Consider the following 17,811-nt stretch of genomic DNA (forward strand, 5'->3'; position numbering starts at 1 on the left):
GCTGAAACTAGCAGCAAACACTTGTGTCATGACAGGTGTCGCATTGCGCCGGGTGTATGATAGGGCCCTAAAAACATCCCAAGCACAATGTTCTCTCTCCATTCCTGATTTGTAACACACACCTACACCATTCGGCTGGTCTTGCGGCTGTCAGAGCAGAAACGAAAGTTGATTATTTGTGTTTTTCCATCGTCTCCGTTCACATTCATATGTAAAGTGTGAGCTTATTTTGTCCATTTAGAACGAAAGATCTGAAAAAGTCCATAAGTTTACTTGCCCATAGACTCCCCTAGATGAAATCAGGACAGAAGTGGCTGAAAGTGGACAAAAGAGACACCAGATGTGAACGGGAATGAGTCTCCCTTGTCTACTTGTGATCCGATCGCCCAAAACACATTGGCAAAAATGATAAAAATGGTCATGAAAGGATGAAAGTCTAAACTATAGATGTTATTGTTGCCGAAAAACTTGATAGGGTTGAATTTTTAGTTTAGATTTATTTAGCATTTATTTACAGTGAGGAAAATAAGTATTTGAACACACTGCTATTTTACAAGTTCTCCCACTTGGAAATCACGGAGGGGTCTGAAATTGTCACCGTAGGTGCATGTCACCTGTGAGAGACATAATCTAAACATAAAAATCCAGAAATCACAACATATTATTTTTTTTACTCTTTATTTGTATAATACCACTGCAAATGAAATAAGTATTTGAACACCTGAGAAAATCAATGTTAATATTTGGTACAGTAGCCTTTGTTTGCAATTCCAGAGGTCAAACGTTTCCTGAAGTTTTTCACCAGGTTTGCACACACTGCAGGAGGGATACTGGCCCACTCCTCCACACAGATCTTCTCTAGATCCGTCAGGTTTCTGTTTTTTTTTATATATATAACAAAAAAGTTTTACATTTGTTTATTTTTTAACAAATGTAAAGACTTTTCACACCAAAAGTAGATATTAAGCCTCAGGAAACACTTACCTCACCAATAAAAACAAAAAATCTGACTCATTAAAGGTCAGCAGCAGGTACACTGGTCAATAAAGTGAGATTAAATGCATAAAAATATTTCATTTATTTAACATATTTAATTTTTGGAGGTTTGCATAGTATTCTGATTTTGCATTTCACAGATTGTATTAATTTTAAGGAATACTCTGAGTATTTTTTGTGCAAATGAGATGAGATGAGATGTAGTAAATGCACGCTTGCACTGAGCCTAAAACTGCAATAACTATCATGTTTACACACAACAGCTCCACTACATTACGATTTGTCTCAACATTGGGACGAGAGCAGTTAGTCAATAAATGGAAAAATAAAGTAACTTGCGTTACTTATTTGAAAGAGTAACTCAGATATTTTGTTGTAAATTTTAAAAGTAATGCAGTACTTTACTAGTTACTTGAAAAAGTAATCTTATTACGTAACTCAAGTTACTTGTAATGAGTTACCCCCAACACTGCTCCTTGGTTATCCTGGCTGTGCTTCGGGTCATTGTCCTGTTGGAAGACCCAGCCTCGATACATCTTCAATGCTCTAACTGAGGGAAGGAGATTATTCCCCAAAATCTCACAATAAATGGCCCGGTCATCCTCTCCTTAATACAGTACAGTCGCCCTGTCCCATGTGCAGAAAAACACCCCCACAGCATGATGCTACCACCCCCATGCTTCACAGTAGAGATGGTGTTCTTGGGATGGTTCTCATCATTCTTCTTCCTCCAAACACATTTAGTGGAATTATGACCAAAATGTTCTATTTTGGTCTGATCTGACCACATGACTTTTTCCCATGACTCCTCTGGATCATCCAAATGGCCATTGGCAAACTTAAGATGGGCCTGGACATGTGCTGGTTTAAGCAGGGGAACTTTCAGTTCCATGCATGATTTTAAACCATGACGTCTTAGTGAATTACCAACAGTAACCTTGGAAACGGTGGTCCCAGCTCTTTTCAGGTCATTGACCAGCTCCTCCTGTGTAGTTCTGGGCTGATTTCTCACCTTTCTTAGGATCATTGAGACCCCACAGGGTGAGATCTTGCATGGAGCCCTAGTCTGAAGGAAATCGACTGTCATGTTTAGCTTCTTCCATTTTCTAATGGAAGAAGCTATTAGAAAATAGCCCCCCCCCCCTCCCCCCGTAGCCCTTTCCAGCCTTGTGGAGGTGTACAATTTTATCTCTAGTGTCTTTGGACACCTCTTTGGTCTTGGCCATGTTAGTAGTTGTATTCTTACTGATTGTATGGTGTGGACAGGTGTTTCTATATATCAAACAGTTGTATCTATATTAGGATAATAAATGGAGTGGTGGTGGACATTTTAAAGGCAGACTAACAGGTCTTTGAAGGTCAGAATTCTAGCTGATAGACAGCTGTTCAAATACTTATTTGCAGCTGTGTCATACAAATAAATAGTTAAAAAATCATTTATTGTGATTTCTGGATTTTTTGTTTAGATTATGTCTCTCACAGGGGACATGCACCTACGATGACAATTTCAGACCCCTCCGTGATTTCCAAGTGGAAGAACTTGCAAAATAGCAGTGTGTTCAAATACTTATTTTCCTCACTGTATCTAATGTGAATTGTGTGTTTTTTTGTTTGTTTTTTTGTTTTTTGAAAATGTTCAATAATGTCACAATCGATAATAATAAAAAGAACATGGTTAGTTTTCTTTATATGTGATCCTGGAGCACAAAAGCAGTCATAAATCTCATGGGTGTATTTGTGGCAATATCCAAAACATGCGGGTCAAAATTATTTTTATGCCAAAAATCATTAGGATATTAAGTAAAGATCATGTTCCATGAAGATATTTTGTAAATGTCCTTTTGTATCCTAAACTATACATTAATGGAAAGCTTATTTCTAAGCCTTCGTGTGATGTATAAATCTCAATAAAAATAAATAAAAAACTTATCCTTCTGACTGGTTTTGTGGTCCAAGGTCACACTATATGACATTTGGCACAGACCTACCCAACACCAAGTGTCACAGGAAGTTTGGCTCGCCCATGTGCGATTGTTTTGATGGTGCGCGTGACGTCAGCGGGGCAGGCGGTGCGTGACGTCACGGCGGTGTGGAGCCGCATTTAAAGCGCTCAGGGATGCGCGGTGGTGCAGTGAGTCGGTCCGCGCAACGCCAGCCGTCCGTCCGTCTGTTTGGGGCGGTGGATTTCTCACAGCATTGAGGACTATCTTAAAAAGACTAAAGGGACTTTCTGTTTTGGAGCGATGGAAAACTTGACTGTCAACAACCGGTTCAGGACTGTGCTCTTCAGCCACGGTGAGTGACGCTCTGCGCAGCGACATGCGCGACAAAACGCGTTTCTGTCATATTAAACTCGCTGTGCGCTTGTTATTGTATCGCATTCCTGCGTGGCGCTACTAACAAACACTGCGCATGTGTGTAAACATATACAAACTGCGCTGAGGCTCTATCTGTCCTCATCACGCTCCTGCATTCAATGGGCTCTTATGCAGAGATGCTTAAAAACGCTTAAGCTTATCTATAAACCTCAATAAGCAGCATGACTGGTACCAAAAGAATCTGAACATCCAAAACTAAAGAACTGAATTTACTGGAGCGTTTCTCATAGCCTACATTACAAAAGCATGAAGTGTTTGCATTGGGTCAGTCTGTCACCAAATGCTGCTAGTCCAGTGATGAGACTTACACGAGTTACACCGCAGTGACCGTACTTACAATATACAGGGCTATTTTATTCAAATGTAAATGTGGTCAAAACAACGTCAGTACTGCTTAGCAACATCCTAGAAACCAGTTAAAACAATGTCAGTACTGCTTAGCAACACCCTAGAAACCAGTCAAAACAACGTCAGTACTGCTTAGCAACACTAGAAACCAGTCAAAACAACGTCAACAATGTTTTGTAACACCCTAGAAACCAGTCAAAACAACGTCAGTACTGTTTAGCAACACCCTAGAAACCAGTCAAAACAACGTCAATAATGTTTAGTAACACCCTAGCAACCAGTCAGTTCATCACCTTCAAAGATCAGGCAAGGCAAACTTATATTTGAGTTGTTTTGATTCAAACATTTGCTAAAAGTAGGAAGGACGCATCTATTTTAATTAAACAGCCTTAGGCAACAGTTGACTTTTTTTTTTTGCTTTGAAAAATACAAGGCTCTGGCAGGGGAATAGGGCAAAAACACAAGATCTCGGGATGTGTCTTTTAAAACGTAAACTTATTTAACTTGAGTCACGTTTCTAGAACACTGTGTAATATTAGTCTTCAGACTGATGGCAGAAGGGGCCGTATTCACAAAACATTTGATCTTACCACTACACTGTAAAAAATTATTTAGAAAAAAAGTTACCTGGTTGCCTTAAAATTTTGAGTTCATTGAAATTACATTTTTGAGTTAATACTATGAATTTTTTTTGAGATTTGACAACCTTTATTAAAAGATTATTAAAAGATTTTGTAAGCATATTGGGTAATTGTGTGTGTTTTATTTCTGATGATGCTGTGAAACATGCCAAATAGTGCTATTTTCATGATTTATCACATTTTTTATGTGGTTTAGATACAATAATATTTTGAGTTTCTATTTATTAAACAAATGTCCTTCATTGTATTAACTCAAATTTTTAATTTCAATAAACTCAAAATTTTAAGGCAACCAGGTTACTTACTTTTTTAAGTTAAACTGACAAAAACCGACAATAATTTTTTACAGTGTAAGAGTTCTCCTAAATGGCAGTAAAAGTTCTTAATTACGAGTTTTCTCTTAAAACCCATTCACGAAAACTGCTGAGAGCAACTATTACTGAGGAATAGAGAGAAGTCTAAAGCTATAAGAGTAAGGGCGGGAATGGATGATGTCATCACGCTTACTAACTATGCCCACAGTGATTGGCTGATAGGGGAGGAGTCTGTCAGTGATTTAAATATAGAAATATTTTGTTTCATGTTGCCATATTCAAATAAAATGTTTAAAAAAAATGTTGCCATATTCAAATAAAGATTTTGAAAAGTAAGCTAAGTGTCACTAATTAAACTAGTATATGTTCAGCTAATTGTCAGACTCTGTCTTCACCTCGAGAGATTGCAGAATTCAAGCGAAAATGATGTTTTATAAACAAAGTTCATGCGGAGCACGTTCAAACTGTCTAATCAGCGTGATCATCACTATGGCCTCGTGTTGTGTAGTGTCTTTGGGCAGATTGCAGCAACAGCCATCATGATTGTTTGTGATTTGGTCTTAGTGACTTGGGAGTCCTCATTATTAAACACGGCCATTGTTTGTAAGAGTTTCTCCTAAAACTGGAATTTAGGAGCTACTTTTAGCCTTAAGAGTTTTTGTGAATATGGCCCCTGGACTCCATCACTGATTTGATTGGTCAAGGACTGCCCAAGAGGACGTTTGACTGACATGTAACTCAACCTGTCACTGTTCGTTTTGTTCCATGTCATGTTTAAGGGTGTGAAAAGTCGATGTCCCTGCAAAACCGGATGGTGTGCATCTATGTATTATTCTTTTAAGAACATTGTGCAAGTTTACTGCAACTATGGAGCCATAAACTTCACATACTTTTGAAAATCCAGCGTTTAGTCGATCCTGGTTAGCTCTCGTTGTCACAGTCGTAAACACAACGGCGTTCTTCTTCCACGAGGGAGTTTGGAGTCGCGGCATTTGTTTCCAGACGGACCGTTAAAGAGCGCAACACTCGCGGACATCCTGTGGAATTCAACCAATCAGATGACAACTTTAAAACTCCTGAAGTGTTTTCAGAAAAGTGTGCTATATGCATCAGGGGCCATATTCACAAACCACCTTAAGGCTAAAAGTAGCTTCTAACTTGACGATTTAGGAGAAACTCTTAGAAAAAATGGGCGTCTCAGTCCTAATTTTAGGACTCCTACATTTTTGGTCTAAGAGTATTTCACAAAGCATTTTAGTGCTAAAACTAGCTCCTAAATCTGTGAAACGCTAGGAGTAGTCAAGAGGACCAAATCACAAACAATCACAATGGCTGTTGATAATTAATGTAGGCTTCTCTTAAATAATGTCAGATTACCTGTGGCAGTTGTTTTTATGAGTTCAGACCTATAAAATGATTGAATAAAGTAAACCAATATAAGTGTGTTTGTCGTGCTGTCCGACGCGATCGAGGGCTCCGAGCTCTGACTTCATCCCAAACCCAGAGTTCTGCCCCGAATGAGAGTGAGGAACGGGGGGCGGTGGGATGCAGGAAACGGGAGGTAACTAACGTCAGGTGAGTCGGCTCTCAGCTGCTCAATGTGCTCCGCATGAACTTTGTTTATAAAACATAATTTTCGCTTGAATTCTGGAATCTCTCGAGATGAAGACAGAGTCTGCACTAGAAAAAAAATACCCATTAAATTTATGGTAAAAAAACGGCAGATGTGGTTGCCAGAATTTTACCGTAAAAAATACAGCAGTAACGTTTTAGTTTTTACGGGGCAACAACATATAATTTAAAAGTTTATAATGTAATAATCATGGTTGAAAACCGTTTATTTTACTATTCAAAACTGTACACTGTAAAAAAAATACCCATTAAATGTATGATAAAAAACCGGCAGCTGTGGTTGCCAGAACTTTACCATAAAAAATACAGCAGTAACGTTTTAGATTTTACGGGACAGCAGCATATAATTTAACGGTTTATAATGTGGTAATTACGGTTAAAAACTGTTTATTTTACGGTTCAAAACCATATCATTTGAAAGTTTATATTGTAATAATTATGTGTACACAGTGACAATTAGCTGAACATATACTAGTTTACACTTAGCTTACTTATCAAAATCTTTATTTGAATATGGCAACATAAAAAACTAAATATGTCTATATTTAAATCACTGACAGACTCCTCCCCTATCAGCCAATCACTGTGGGCATAGTTAGTAAGCGTGATGACATCATCCATTCCCGTCCTTACTCTTATAGCTTTAGACTTCTCTCTATTCCTCAGTAATAGTTGCTCTCAGCAGTTTTGTGAATGGGTTTTAAAGGGGGGGTGAAATGCTGTTTCATGCATACTGATCTTTTTACACTGTTAAAGACTTGGAATCCCATACTAAACATGGACAAAGTTTCAAAAGTTAAGGTGGACGTTTGATGGGAGTATTTCTTTGTCAAAAATACTACTTCCGGTTAGTCATAAGTTTCGGCAAGTTTTTTGCGATCATGCGTCCCCTTTGACGTTAATGGGGGCGGAATTTCCTTGTATGGGCCTTACGGACAATTCTACCGGAAGCGTGTGAGAGAGAGAGAGAGAGAGAGAGAGAGAGAGGGAGAGAGCGAAAGCAACAGGCTACGCCCATCAAAGCGCTCGTAGGCTGCGCTGCACAGGTAATGTGCACAATTAACAATGACATCAAAAAGTGCGTTTTTGGTTGCCAGACCAAGACAGTCCTGCACAGATTCGCCAAAAACCCCGCGGTAAGGCAACAGTGGATGGAATTTGCTTTTCCGGATCAGCAGCTGAGTTGCGCGAATGTTTATATCTGTTCGCTGCATTTCGGTGCCGACTGTTTCATAAACAAGGCCCAGCTCGACGCCGGATTTTCCCGATCGCCTAATGCTGAAGGATGGAGCAGTCCCAACGTTAGAAGGGTGAGTGAGACTGCTTCAAATGTCTGTGTCTATGCTCATCAAGTAGCCCAAACATGATCACGTATAGTTACTATATATATTACTATATATAGAAATTGATCAATGGAGCATGCGATGTGTAGTGCGTGTACATTTGTTTAGCTGGCCACTATATGTGTAACTTTATGTTTGTGTATTGTAAAAGCACTCCAAACAACAATACACAAAGAGTGGGGAAATATGTTGAACTAAATAAGCGCGCTTCTTCATTCAAATGCGCTACTATTCCGTGTCTTTCTATGTCAGTGTTTCTTAAACTTTTTCTGCCATTCCCCACTTTGGAGGTAGGGAAGGGCTCCGAGCCCCACCTGTCCCCAATCACCCCAACAAAATGGTAATTATCTAGGCTTTTAAGTTTGCCTGTTAACATTTATTTTTTTAACATCACATTTAAACCTTTCATGCGTACAGTCAAAATATTTTAGCTGACTAAAAGTGTCAGCTGACTAGAGTGTGAGTTTTATTTTAAGGCAACGTTATTTTAGAACGTTTCATCTTAATGTTTCTATGGCAATGCGTCATGTTTATCACGTGACTCACCACAACCAAAAAAACGCTGTATGACAGATGTATCGCTTTTATTACGTTTTTGAACCGTTTGAACAAATGCACTGCAGTTCAGAGTCCTGTCAATTGAATTTACAGCACATATATTCATCAGCATCTCCTGGAATAAGTGACCGGTGAACTGGGAGAAGAATCGAGCAAACTTTATAGTTACTTACACTATGTGTATCTGATATGAATAAAACATGTCAGCCAATTATATTTGAATGGATTGTTATTGCTGCTTCCATAGCCACTAGTGTGTATTACAAACTCTAACATTAAATGTATTGTTTTACTTGTACTTGTGTATTTAAATGTTACCTATTAAATTAAACCTAAAATAAACAGTAAGTGGTTGAAAACTGCATGATGTATGTCAAGAGCTGAGCGCGTCCGCATTTGGCTCAGTGCCAGCCGAAGCGCGTCCCACCGTTTAATTCTGGCAGTGATGTCACGTCATTGAACATTCTAAATCCCATATGTGGGTCCGTACTCTCAGGGGCATAGACATAAAAATCCCATGTGGGACCGCTCAAAAGGTTAATAGAGATGGGCACAAAAAATTAACATTTCCTCCTGTTTGTCGCGCCCCACTTGTCATGTCTCTATTCCCCACCAGTGGGGCGCGCCCCACACTTTGAGAAACGCTGTTCTATGTAAACACTAACTTAACCTGTCTACACAAACCACGCGTAAACACACAAACACACGTGCACAACTGGACTTCCCACATGTACACCTTCAAAGACAAAAATACGACGATATAATTCAAGTATAAATATGTAAATAACACAAGCCGCTAAGCATATTATATAGTTAGTGTATAACTTGTACCACATAGAGACGTCCTGCTCTAGTCGTTTTTGCTGCTGCTCCTGTTCAACTGCAGCCTCTGGGTCTGATTCCGGATCATAGATGTATGGCTGTATCTGATTAAAAGCCATATTTTTATTTTGAATAACGTTTTTTTCCCGCTGTTAGGGATGACGCACTCGACTCAACACAATAGCAGCGCGCTGCTGCACACGTCATTATTTAGCTCCGCTCACACGACACGCCCCCACCCGCTCGGCTTTTTTCGGAAAGACTCGGAACAGCGCATCTTTCTTATATAATTATAAAAAAAATAAAGACTTTTCGGAGATATGCAGGATGCAATGCTACTCTATAGGTACTCAAGATTGACATGACACTGACTGAAACTGAGTGTTTCACCCCCCCTTTAAGAGAAAACTCGTAACTAAGAACTTTTACTGCCGTTTAGGAGAACTCTTAGTGGTAAGATCAAATGTTTTTTTAATACGGCCCCTGACGTGAGTGTCTGAGGCTGAGACTATATGGCATAGCTAGTAAGTCAGTCCGCTACCTACTATATATCCTTATAACTACGGTTAATGACACACGCTTGCTTTTCACCAAACCAGTTCAGTGATACTCTGCCCGCAGCCGATTCGAAAGATTTTGTGTCATGTCAACCAGCGTGATGATTGCTTACACAATGCCACAACATAACTGAAGTGCCCAGTTGGCATCCAGGACTGGAAGCACTACACCACCAGAGGTGTTTTCATGGGGAGCGAAGACGAGGTGATTACGTCATGATCCTGTGGAGAGAAGAGTGGAAAAAGGAAGCACACTAACTGTTGACCATCTGCACTCATGCTGCTTTAAGCTGCTCGGTTCAGCAGGATCTGATAACGCGTCCCACTGCTCCTGGACAAACTAAATACAGTCAGCCACGTGACATTTCAGCGACTTAACAGATTACTGCCATACTACTTATACTATCAATGCATTATTAATGAATAATGCACTGTATGTTAAATTACTAACTGCAGTACACAATAGAGTGCAGTATCCCACAATGCATTTGTCTTGGCATTCTGCTGTGTGAATGTCATTATGATTGAATATAATGTTTCACACGCCAGCTTGACAGCATTGCTACTGTATTCAGTGTGCTTTTGCACTGTAAACTCAAATCATTTGACAAAACTCAACAAATTTGAGGCAATCAGTTACATCACATTTTTAAAATGTTTTTCAAGTTTCATGTTAACTGTCACCGCCTTTTTGAAAATATACATGAAAATTCACTATCTAAATTTAAATGGTTGCAATTCAAGAATGCTTTGGAATATAGACATAAGTTTGGTCTCATTTTAAAGAAGACAGTCAGCAGAGTATTGCTCAAGTGAAATCACTTCAAAAAATTAAAGTATAAAAAAGTTATGGAAGTTTAAATTTACTGTAAATCAAATATACTGTACTAGATATTTAATATTTAATATAAAATATATATGTTACAAAATAATTTGTACTCTATAATTACTATCAAATCAAAGCCATATGTCTAATCAATTTGTGTTCCAAATTTGAAGTTGATATCACAAAAATTGAAGTTCCCACGAGAGTTTGTTTAGGCGCTGTACCACACATAGCCACCGGGTGTCATTGAAATTCCATTGATTTTTTTTTAATGCACTTTCCTGTGTCAAATGTATATATTTTTGTCCAAATATCACAAAACAGTTTACAGATATAGAACCGTGAGACTCAGACCTTTCCGACGATATGTGTTTTGTCAAGATTAGAAAAGGTTTTTATTATAAAGTAGTTAAATAAATATGAAACATGACGACGCCACTTGGGGAGGAGCCCGCTAGAATAATTTAGAGCACCGTTTCCATGGTAACGCAAGGTCCGATTTCAAAACGGTTTTCACAGGATGAATCTTGAGTCCGCAAGCTTTCAAATGATATATAGTTTGTCAACATTAAATCAGGATAAATATAGGATATAATTGTTTTAAACATGCAATGGCAAATGGGCCCACCGGTGGGCCAGTGACAGTTAACAGTAAGCAGAACTTGCAGATTATTATTTCGTAATCATAATTTTAGCCTGACGTCATCATACTCAACTCTAGTCCGAATATGAGTCTAAGACTGCTCTGTTGGGCTGTGATTATGGGCCGTGTTTCAACCCAACCAGGAAAGGAAAGGCCTCTGCTCTCAGTTAAATAGACTTACAACCAATCAGAGCAGCGGAGTAAGAGACGTCAACAGAACTCAACTGCACGCATGCTGGAAGAAGAAGAAGAAGATGATGAGTGTAAACGATCTTTGGCGTTGTTGTAAAAAGATTCTGAGGAGAGTACGTACCAATACGATCATCAGTTTTAAGAGAAATAGTAAAGGTGAATGCATATACGAACAAGTTCTATGTTTAATAAACAAATTCAACCCAAGCGCTCTTTGGTGATGTGGATGATAACGTTACTGATGATCATCTGTCCATCATCGTATAAACCCCGCCCAGACACTTTGATTGGTCCAAACTGCTTTGTTTCAGGCATAGTCACTCCACAACAGATCAAGTCCAGACCAAACTTCCCGAGCTCATATGTAGTGTGTGGGGCTAAGTTCGGCTGGCATCCAGGCTAATACATTTGAATTGCTCAAGTTCAAATATGTGAGCTAATTCATACATTTAAATTGAAATTATCAACTTAAAAACTGGAAATTTGGCAAGCTTCAACTAGCTAATTCAATAAATGCTACCTTGTTAATTGTTAACACAATGCTTTGGCATAAGCATAGCATAGCACTTGCTGAATTAGTACCGTAATATAGAACACACTGTATATCTGTTCTCAAACTAAGCTTATGATCCGCTCGTCATCAGGATGGTAACCCCCCAAAAACCCAACATACACTCTTACAAGCTAGCAAACAAAATCTCCAAACAAAGTCCAATAGAAGAGAGTGCATCTTAGGGGAAAGTGTACAGCCAGGGTGATCTATGGTCTAGGGTTTGCAATGGTCCATTAAAGAAAACTTCAGGATGACCATGGCACTCTTTTAGATTAAAAAGCCTTTGTCAGATGGCTACAAACATTTTACTATATAGCCATCTGACGATAAAAGGCTTTTAATCTAAAAGAGTGCCATGGTCATCCTAAAGTTTTCTATTATGGACTGCTAAATCTCCAGCTTAACATTAATCTTGTACCAAAAACAAGCAAACATTATATAACACTTAATTTAGTCATTTACTGTCCCTTTGGAGTGTCATGGCAAAGCATGCTGGGAAATTCAGTTTACTTAAAATGTGTCAGTTTTGAGATCTAAATACTCAAAAGTTATTGGATTTAACTAATTATACTTATTTTAAGCAAAAACTCTTTTGCTCTCAAAAAATTACTTTTGCTTGTCTAGTAAATACTTCTTGCTTAAAGAATTTTTAAATGTTTGGACTAGAAACAAGACACAAATACAAGCTTTTTTTTTTTTTGCAGTGAGTTTATAAGACTCAAAACAATGAAACTATTCATGTTACTTAAAATGTATCAGTTTTGAGAACTCAAAAGAAAAAGTAAGTTTTAAATAATACTAACTGCAAACCCGACATGAAACCTTGTGAAGCTGAGGCGATGTTGCGCATCTAGTCAATGCACTAAACCTGACGAGCAGTCAAGCGATACACTTGTGATGTAACTAGTTCCTCCGCACTGGGCCTCCTCCGGGACGGACAGGAAAACAAGCTGAAGTGCGGTTCCTCTCTGAAGTCCAGCTGAAACAACAGTCTGCGGTCAGATGCCAGATCGGTTAGAGGATCTCGCGGTGAGCATTCCTCGGCTAGTGTTTGGCGGACGGCGCTTGGAAAACACGTCTCTGCTTGGATTTGAGTCAGTGAGCTGCAGAAATACAGAACTGCGTAAAACGGTTGAGTGAGAGACGGATATAGGCGCTCTGGTTGGATTTGGCAGGAGCAGGTGAGGCTGGAATGCCATTAGTGGACTGCAGAACTGACGGAGAGGAATAAAGCAGCACATCTGAAATACTCATCATCTGGCTCTGGATTCATAACACACACAGCTCACTGCCTACGAATACTGTATGGGGAATATATTTACAGGAGTCTATATGTTAAGGGTAGTGGATTTAAAAGAAGCTAATGTTGCTGTTTGAGCATGAAAAAGCTCTGCAAAGTTACAAAGTCCCTCCAGCGGGAGTTTTCTCTCTATCAGTGTCAGTGTTTCTGAACTCTCTGAAACGCCTCAGTTGTAGGCTTGAGTTATCTTTCGGGAACTAACACATAACAGTATTCCTCATTTAAATAATTCATATGCAGAATAAAGGGGCAGGCCTGGTTGAGTGAGTTAGTAGTGTTGTTGTAATGCCCTGAGAGACGCTGTTTTTTTTTTCCACCCTGAATCTAAACCATTTTATTCTGCCTTTCTAAAGCGGACAACTTATTAAAACAGAGGTTAAAATCATCTGTCGGTAACACTTTACTTAAAGCCTTTACGTACACAGCATTATAAACATATTTGTAATGCTGTAATTATGCCTAGTAATGCACCTTATAATGCATTGTATGATTTCAAGAGTAATTGTAACCACTGTTATAATACATTATACTTATCTCCTTTGGAAAATATCATGACAAACAGGCAATTTCAGAATAATACATTTAAACATCGGTTACAGTTATTTATGAAAAGATTATTATTATAAAGTGCATTATAAATATAAGAGCTTTAAGTAAAGTGTTACTAATGTGTTTTTCAACACTTTTGTTGTGTTCTCACCATTGTTATAACTATGCTTACTGCTTTCTGAAATATGCATTTTAATGCAGGTCGGCTGTTATAAATGACACAGATAAGTTGTGCCTGTGAAGGTTATTCAGGTCGATCAGCTTGTTCTTCTTGGCTGTCATTATCAGACACAGGCTCAAATTGACCCGGCAAAACCTGACCCCATAGTTAATATAGTTACAGTAATGTGTAGAGCGGCTCAAGAAACCTCAGGCGCCGGTTATGGTGAGGGCCAGTTATATTTCAGTCACGTGCTCTAGAAGCCAGTTCGCACAGACAGACAACAACTTCATGGGTTTTGTCGGATCAGTGTGTTACCCCAGTCGGAGTCTGTTGGTGTCTTTCGGAGCTCATTTTCGCAGATTGAAAATGCTTAACTGGAATAAGACTGTCTGATAAGTGCCGTGCTGTAATCTGCCGTTGGTCTGTGACCCTGCGTCCCAATTCGCATACTATCCATCCTAAATAGTATTCGAAAATAGAATTAGTATGTCCCAAATCGTAGTATGTTGAAAAGAGTATTCCAAAGATTCCCGGATGGTTTACTATTTCTGGTCCGAATTCGTAGTATGGATCGATGGGATATTGCCCACAACCCATTGCGAGTTGGACGAGGATTTGATTAGAACTACAAACGCAGATAAAAAGCGTTAAAAAACTACAAACATGGCGGATGTGCGAGTTCGACGGTTAAGTAGAGAAGTTTAGATAAAGGGGTTTGAGTGAACCTATCAATATTTAACCTGACAAAAATATATTTATTCAGTGTTGTCCACATTATATTTCACCTGCAGCAGCATTGTGAACTTCTGTAATGACGTTTGGCCATTAACTTTTAAATGCATCATTATATTTCAACTGCAAACACATGAGGAGAGTCTCTGACCCACAAAGACCCACACATGGCAGGTCAACGTGCGGCTACATTTCTCTCCGATACGGCAGGAGATTAAAATAATGTTGTCAACTACTGTCGTAAGCTCTGTCATCCTACAACAGGGGATGCCATCGCGCGTGCATTTGTTGACATGACAGCCCTGATAGCCCTGAACTAGTGATGCGCAGGTCGTCTCATAACCGGGTTGTAAAAATATATACAGTGGTGCGGTGCGGGCCAAATAACTTCATAAAAGCGGGCAGCGCTAACAGTTCCCCTGAACACTGCAGGAGGAGTTCGAGTTCTTCTGGCATCGCGTGTGAAATGTCTTCATCCCAGGTACAGTCAGTGGCTTATGTTTCAGCATGTCACATGAATATAATTTCATGGGTTTTATTTTTTTCAAACGCCAAATAATCACGATGCTCACGTTTACAAGCCAGCGTCATTATAGTAGTCTATTGGTTAGCGTTTTCCAGAATCTATATGATACTTCAGTTCAGTGTTTGAGTGGTAGGTAATCACCGTAACAAGCAGGACAGCATCGGTCGGGCACGCCTCCTTCAGCTCACGCCGACGAGCAAACGCTGGTCACATGTTGATCCTCGTCCTGCCTTTAATCCCATCACTTTTTCGTTTCCTCTTATTGCTTTCCTCCAACAAAACCTTTTCTTTCTTATGTGTCTCTGCTGCTTCGGACATGACTATATTATCCGACGAACAAAGTTGGGCTCGCACGTCTGAATGTAAGGAAGTGTGTGTGGTGGTGGAAGTGACGTATATGCCGTAAAGCAGTCGAATTTTGTAGTTCTTTTTGTTCTCGGGTTACTACCCGAAACCCGAAGTTTAAAAGTACGATTAAAAACGATACAGACCCCATCAGGCTATGGCAGACGTGTCATTCAACCTATTGTAAGTCGATTTATCATCACAAGAGTCTTGAAAATATATTGTGAAGGTTGAAAAGTTACCTAGTGCTGCTTTAAACTGAATGTGGAGGATTTAAACTGTGACGAATCTGACGATGATTGACAGGGCAGATAAACGAGATGACGGGATGCTCGTAACTAAGCGTCAGAGTCCGTTAAAGATGGCGAAGTAGTCCTGAAGCTTGCATACTCTTCTGCTACACACTCAAAAGTATATACTTTTTCTTCACAAAAAGAGTACATACTTTTAGGACGTAGTATAAGTAGGCAGATTGGGACGCAGCCTGACTCTCGGTGCAGTGTGAATTGGCCTTAAGCAGTAGACCAATCAGAACAGACTGCGCTTTAAACAGGCAGGTTTTAAAGAAGCCAAAACTAAAATGGTGCATTCAGACAGAGGGAGAAAACAGGTGCTGCAACAATGTAACTTATAAGAAATATAAGTTTCTTTGAACATTAAGGCCTGATTTACTGCTTGCACCAGCGCAGACCCTCTTTTGACGTTAAAAAACTACTGTCAGGATTTACTAAAGGCACGCAGTGATAAACTGGCACTGAAAAAGCATCTAGTTTATTTTTGTAGCTGATCTTAGTGCATATCCATTTGTAGGAGTTTCCTTTTCAGGCGCACAATTTATGGGAGGGAGTCTTTAAATTAACTATGCAAGGTGATTTACTAAGGTTTGTGCTAGTCAATTTACTGGTGTTTGTGCCATCATTTACCGCCTATAAAAAGCATATCTTAAACCAGATGCTAACTGGTAGATTGTGTTGGTCATTATGGAAGTGATCTGGCTGTGTCTGTCCCATAAACAAAAATATGAACTTGTATATGAACAGGACCCCTTTAAACATTTTACATTGCACTTACATTGCAGTAAGAAGAATGTCAGGAAGAAGTACTTAAGGTAACTTACAATGGATTAATGTTAGAATCAGGGTTAGTACCCAGTTATTACACAGTTATTGTGCTTGCCTAATGTTCATGTAGAGCAGGACTGTGGTACCAGTTTTCTGTTCAAAAGTGTCATTTGAGCTGTATAGTGCCTGCAAACGCTTTTCTCTTTGTCTTGTTGGTGTTGTTTTATTGAAAGTCCCCTAATCTGCCAATAGTCTCTGGTAAATGATAAGAGTACATGTGCTAAGTTTTCAAAGAGCGTAAAGGGCTTTCTATAAGCTCCAGAAGAGCATGTGTTGTACATGTGTTCTCCATGCATCAAGGTTTAACAAAGAAAAGACAGCTTGCCAAAGGTTCATACGGCATGGCCTGGCCATCTGAACCTGTGGACACACAGAAAGTCACGATCCGCTGCTTCCATCACTGGGGCAGTTTCCCCAATATCACACAACAACAACTCAAGAGCTCAAGCCTTTCATTTATTTCATTATGGAGTTCAGTATGATTATATTTGCCTTTGTTTGTGTACAGGTTTATGCAGGAGCGTCTTGCTGAAATATAAGATGTTTAATTAACAAAGTTCGGGAGGATCAAGTTCAGATAATTGACCTTACTAACAAGGGAGGAGCTCTTTGAGTTAAGCATCTGCATCAGGAGGTGTATATAGAGCAGACTCACCTCTGTTTTATGACAGTTTTCCAGCATTCCTCCACCCCCCCATCTCCTCACTTCTAACTGTTCCTATCCCAGCCTGGGATGGGGGAGTACTCTGGGTTCTGGCCAAATTCAGAGCTTGGAGCCCTCTCCTCGGATAGCACGCCAAATACGCATAACCTTTACTCTATTTAATTATATGTAAGTGTGAATTTGTGAAAAGTGTGTTGATCTGTGTTTTCTGCTCTCTTTCTCTGTGGGTTTGTTGTGCTGTCGAATCCATCACTCCGGTTGAATCCCCCTCTTCAGCGGATGATGAGGTAAGCCAGCGTTCACATGTGCACATGATGAGAGTTTAATGTAACACGCCTGTCCCGATTTCATGAGATGGGCTGATGTGTGGCACACTATCCTGCTCATACCGAACTGTGTACTGCAGGTTATTGAGATAACAGTGAGGTACAGTAACTACACTGGAAGCCTTTCTCTGAATCAGCCACACTACACTACCTCTATTCATACAGTCATATCAATTAATAGAGGTTGAGTGCATTATGGGATCCATTGTGTACCGCAACATTTTTGGCAAGTGTTGTAGGTCATTCACATATGACTGAAACACTGCAGAAATGGTATGATAG

Source organism: Pseudorasbora parva, chromosome 8, assembly GCF_024679245.1.
Source record: "Pseudorasbora parva isolate DD20220531a chromosome 8, ASM2467924v1, whole genome shotgun sequence".
Classification (NCBI taxonomy): Eukaryota; Metazoa; Chordata; class Actinopteri; order Cypriniformes; family Gobionidae; genus Pseudorasbora; species Pseudorasbora parva.